Source organism: Musca autumnalis, unplaced genomic scaffold (genome assembly GCF_047663935.1).
Source record: "Musca autumnalis isolate F117 unplaced genomic scaffold, ASM4766393v1 scaffold_1, whole genome shotgun sequence".
In the NCBI taxonomy this organism is placed as follows: domain Eukaryota; kingdom Metazoa; phylum Arthropoda; class Insecta; order Diptera; family Muscidae; genus Musca; species Musca autumnalis.
Genome location: NW_027411644.1, coordinates 321616808 through 321622807, shown reverse-complemented (window position 1 = coordinate 321622807; position 6000 = coordinate 321616808). Strand labels below are relative to the sequence as shown.

Sequence of the window (6000 nt, the reverse complement as noted above, 5' to 3'; positions counted from 1 at the left end):
TTTCTGCGCTGTCATCAATCATTGGCCTATAGAAATTGTTTTGGTTTATCGAGTTAACGTTCTTTCGCTATACTTCGAGGACGGCACAATATTGTTGTTTTTGGTAGGAGCAACTACTCCCCTCTGAATGCTATTCAATCCAGCCTGATACACTTCTTGTTCTAGCGAATCCTGCAACATTGGACCTTCCTCTCTCCATGTCGAGTATGGAAACCATAACAAGTAAAGACTGTTGTCTGTTTCTAAGAAAAGAAACAATCATATTGCTAACCGCGTATCCCCTGATGCAGATACTGCAATTTAAACATATGTTGACGTACGGAAATAATTTGTGTCTCCTAAAATGATTAAAAATTCGCAGGACGTAGTTCTGCATTCTCTTCTATTGCATTTCACCTGTATTTGTCGACCACCATAATAAATTACCAACAAGAAAGTTCTGCCGGCTTGCCCGAATTAGGAATATTCGGAATCTTCAAATCACGATCTTCATGGTGCAAGGCGGGTTGCTAACAATTACACCACGATGTCTGAAATATGTTATATCAAATTTAATACTCACGGTTTTGTTTCTATGTAGCCCTTCATAAAATGCATTGCGCTATAGAATTTCCATGTAGTGAAGTATTCTGGAGCTGCACTTCCTGAAGCCAACTTCTTTGTTTCCTTCACGAATCGCTCCGTTAAACTCTTCCAGCGTTGTTGGCATTCGTTTACTGAAAACGAATTAAACATACATTTGGTTACTAATAGTTGTGAAGCAAATTATTTACCTGGTTTTCCCATTACTTGAGCAATACTTTTCCACGCTTTTTCTCTTGCCAGCTTATTTTTATAATAACGATTTGCTTTACTATAAATGCATTCGAGCATTTCAATATTATTTATAAGTTCTTCTTCAAACATTATAATTAAATATGGACGTCAACTTCTACTCACAACAGCCAACTTTAATTTAAATTTTGAACTTATATCTATTGTCATTGTAAACAAATGTCAAAAACAAAGCCGCCTAACAAATGTCAAAAGTTCAATTATTTTTGTCGAAGCCGCCTCTTCAGGCGGTTGAATGTGTGTTTCAACACGTATGCTTCTACTTTTGACATAAAGCCGAGAGGCCAGGCATTCAGCAAGGCAAGAAAGCCGATCGGCTTATGTACGCAGGCCTTTAGCAATATTGGCCCAACTATTAAATAGGAAAAACTAATGTTGTATGATCGATTTTGATTGGTATACTGTATTCTATTCGTTAAACATTTCAACCTAACAACGATATTACGTACATACATATCTGAATAGTCTTATCGATGAACAAAATCCCAACAAATATGTACATACATACATACCTACTATTTCACATTCAAAACAACAACAACACTTTAGGTAGGCAGCTGACTAATTGCCACCACTTCGGCACACACAGAAGCAATGATAATAGTCTACATCGGAATACGTCTTTTCTTTGCTATTCATTTGTATAGACGATTTTGTTACTTTCGTTGCGTTTATACCGTGCACAAGATTCTTTTGTCTGTCATTTAATTCTCATTCACTTTATATTAGTCCCAACTAATAGTCTTCACTCTTGGCGTTGAAAAATTAAGACTATACTTCACAGGATCATTTCTGTAGTCAGTCTTCAATTACTTTCATTGCAAAATGAAAAATCACACACCCGCGATGAGGAGGTACATCGTTCTATCTGTAGCGTGAGGTTTTGAACTTTGCCATTCTTTTGGAATTTTCGGATTTCATTGGTGGTATTGTTTCTTCGATGATCGCTCGATTAAACGGATAGAACGACTTCTGAGTGGTGTTCTTTAATTAAATAAATTTGAATATTATACTCAAAAATAAGTTCTATGGAAAAGAACAACAAAACTTTTGCTGCATTCGTTTCGTCATTTTGGAACCATTTTTCTTCATAAAAGGAAGTCGAAAAATCAAATTGGGGTGCCTTGAATGAATTTTCCTTTTTCAACTGTGTGTGGCCCGAAGACAAAAAATGTGTTGCATTTTTGACAGATATTAGTAAGAAAAAATTTCAAACAAACTCACATTCCAAAGAACCGAAATAACTACAGATCCAGGCCGGATATATTTCTTATTAAGGGGTAATATCGTTTCCTTACTCAACGGTCTTCCACTGGAATGATGAAGCACTTATTTGTTCCCCTTTCTATGTCACCGAAGATACACTGTATTGCAACAGCATGATCTCTATGGTACAGGGATGAGCACGCCTGTGTGCTAGCACACAGGCAAATTGTGAAATCGTACTCTTAGTTTTTTTGTGAACCATAAACAATTAAAAGCTTATGCCATTTTTATTTATATTTTTTAATAATTTGCATTGTGGACGATTTTAGACAACATTAATGTTTAAAATATTTTGAAGTAAGTAGTGAAACATTAAGAAAAATTAAATATTAATTCTCCCTTAAATTTGCCTCTCTCTCTCGATTTTGCTCAGCTCTGCTATGGTATCTTCTCTTTCCAATTTCTGGTTCGTCCATCTAGACAACGATGTCAGGGGCCACCAATTTCCACCTACGTCTGCAATGAGTTATAGACAACAAGTTGCTTACATACATATGTTTTTCCAGTCCTCTTGTCAATATTTACTTCCTGTAATTTGTCATTTATACCCCGGTTACATGGGTGAATCCAGTTACCCAGTGGGTTTGGGTTTCAAATGTCAATTCCATAGCGCAAATGTCAAATAAATCCTCATAAAGTGGGTTAACCAAAAGCTCTATACCATTTTCACATGTAATTCGAAGAATTGCAACTGAATTTCGAAACATTTCACTTGTAATTTGAGAATTTCGAATTATTTCATTTGTAACTTCGAATTATTCCATTTGTAATTTGAATTTTTTCATTTGAAATTCGAATTATTATTAAATTAAAGTTGGTTTCATCAATGTATATGACTTGTTTTCCATCTCGAATGTAATCGTTCAAAGCTCTTACATATGTATGTTGCCCTCTTCTCTTTGGTTTGAGTGTTATTCATATTTTGAGGTTCATAATGACACGATTTAACCGAGTACATTTGGCTGTGCAGCTTATTAGATATGGTGGATAAGGCTATATTTTTTGAGAATTCATTATGAATACTATCCGTTTTATATTTCAGCGTTATCGTAGGGTTATCTTCAACCCAAGATAAAATTGTTTGAAGTTCCGACTCAGTAATAATCATTGATTTACATCCTCCTCGCGTTTGTAGATTTTCCTTTTGTTCGGATACCCAAAAATATATAGTCGTGTATGGAATTCCCCAATTCCAGCCAATTGTTACCCTTGTTAAATATTTTTTGGGTTGAACATTCTCCAAACTATCTATTGTTTCCCTGCATAAAGGACACGTATCAGACGTTAACTGCTGGACGCAGTTGGAATGGAAAATATGCCCACATTCTAATATCCTCTTTCTGTCTTGGGAGTTGTAGGTGGAATATTTTTTGCGTTGAACATCGTCCAAACTATCTATTGTTTCTCTGCACAAAGGACATGTATCAGACGTTAACTGCTTTTTCACTCCTCCTTCTTCCTCAATTGGCTCTAAAGCTTCGTCATCATCGCCATCCCCAAACATATTATCAAGTATAGACTCAATATATGTATCTGCTTCTGGCTTCTTCACTCAAACGCATATATTGTCTTTCAGTTAAATATTCTACTTCGCGGTTCATTTTTCACTGTTCACTGTTCAACTTATACTGACGAAATCATTGAAATATATTCTTTTTATACCTTTCTTTTTTGAACATTTGCTACCTAAAAACACAAAATATGGACTTCCGTTCGTCCAGGTGGCTATGGATCGTATGGTTAATAAGTCCCGGTCCCGATTTCACTGAAATTGCTCTAGTGTGGACCGGGACTCAGTTGATATACATTACAGTCGTTAATATGGAAAACATATTTTTAGAGATTAAAGTTGGTTTCATCAATGTATATGACTTGTTTTCCAGCTCGAATGTAATCGTTCAAAGCTCTTACATATGTTGCTCTCTTCTCTTTGTTTTGAGTGTTATTCATATTTTGAGGCTCATAATGGCACTATTTAACCGAGTACATTTGGCCGTGCAGCATATTTGATATGGTGGATAAGGCCATATTTTTGAAAATTCATCATGTATACGTTCCTTTATATATTTCAGGGTTATCGTAGGGTTATCTTCAGCCCAAGATAAAATTGTTTGAAGTTCCGGCTCAGTAATAATTCTTGGTTTACAACTCGGGTTTGTAGATTTTCCTTTTGTTCGGATATCCAAAAATATGCAGTCGTGTATGGAATTCCCATACTTTGGGCCAATTCCAGCCAATTGTTACCCTTGTTGCCACATTCTAATATCCTCTTTCTGTCTTGGGAGTTGTAGGTGGAATATTCTTGCGTTGAACATCCTCCAAACTATCTATTGTTTCCCTGCTGGACGCAGTTGGAATGGAAATTATGCCCACATGGAATTATTTTTTTCAAAATGCCTCGGGCCATATTGTTCTGGCAAATTGCACACAAATCTTTAATTTAAAATTCATCTTAATTTTTGTCGAAATAATTAAAAAAATGTAGATTTGCGGATCTCAACGTTTTGAAATATAAATTCAAACTTTTATATTTTCCCGGAAAAGTTTTAAAATGTAAGATTCACGGAAGGATCTTGGCGTTTAAAGTTGTAGACTCGAACTAAATTTCAAAATACTTTTTCAAAAAAAAGTGACGGATTGTCAATTACTACTACGATGTTCAACCTAGTATCTAAATTCGAAAACGAAGTGTGTCCGTCCCACAGAAATACGAAATTTTTCTTACTAATATATATCAAAAAAAAAGGAAAATTCTTTCAATTTGATTTTTCGACTTTCTTTTGTAAAGAAAAATGGTCGCAAAATAACGAAACGAATGCACCAAAAGTTTTGTTGTTCTTTTCCATAGAACTTATTTTTGAGCATAATATTCAAATTTATTTAATTAAAGAACACCACTCAGAAGTCGTTCTATCCGTTTAATCGAGCGATCATCGAAGAAACAATACCACCAATGAAATTCGAAAATTCCAAAAGAATGGCAAAGTTCAAAACCTCACGCTACAGATAGAACGATGTACCTCCTCATCGCGGGTGTGTGATTTTTCATTTTGCAATGAAAGTAATTGAAGACTGACTACAGAAATGATCCTGTGAAGTATAGTCTTAATTTTTCACCGGCAAAAGTGAAGACTATTAGTTGGGACTAATATAAAGTGAATGAGAATTAAATGACAGACAAAAGAATCTTGTGCACGGTATAAACGCAACGAAAGTAAGAAGTTCTTCTATACAAATGAAGAAAGACGTATTCCGATGTAGATTATTATCATTGCTTCTGTGTGTGCCGAAATGGTGGCTATTAGTCAGCTGCCTACCTAAAGTGTTGTTGTTGTTTTGAATGTGAAATAGTAGGTATGTATGTATGTACATATTTGTTGGGATTTTGTTCATGGACAAGACTATTCTGATATGTACATATATGTATGTACGTAATATTGTTGTTAGGTTGATTCGGGTCATGAAATGTTTAAAGAATAGAATACTGTATACCAATCAAAAGCGATCATACAACATTATTTTTTCCTATTTAATAGTTGGGCCAATATACATTAATAAACAATGGGACTTGCATATTTCTAACGCCCGAGAATGACACTTGCCCCACAAAAATTATATTTAAATATTAAATTTTGTAAGATTCTTTTGTGCCACCGTGGTGCAATGGTATGCACACCCGCCTGCACGCTGAAGGTCGTTAACAGAAATATGTCAATATGTTTTAAATTATTTACTGTTTACAACAACGTTATAAATCGTCTTTATGTTTATTGTTAAAAAATAGGAGTGTGGAGGAAAGAGAGCAATAAAAATTTTTTGGTTGAATTTACGACCAAAACTGTAAATACATATTTTAATTAATAGAAGTAAATAAAATCCAATAGATTTGAAGTTTTTTCT

The 6000-nt window shown here is 34.6% G+C and overlaps 2 non-coding genes across 2 annotated transcripts; one reads left to right on the top strand and one right to left on the bottom strand.

The window, feature by feature from the left end:
- Positions 1-1601: 1601 nt before the first annotated feature.
- LOC141391607 (small nucleolar RNA U3) lies at positions 1602-1815 on the top strand. The gene has a single exon (XR_012409693.1). It is a non-coding gene; the product is annotated as a small nucleolar RNA U3 (small nucleolar RNA).
- A 3178-nt stretch (positions 1816-4993) lies between these two features.
- On the bottom strand, positions 4994-5207 carry LOC141391605 (small nucleolar RNA U3). Its single transcript, XR_012409691.1, has one exon. It is a non-coding gene; the product is annotated as a small nucleolar RNA U3 (small nucleolar RNA).
- Between the last annotated feature and the right edge of the window lie 793 nt (positions 5208-6000).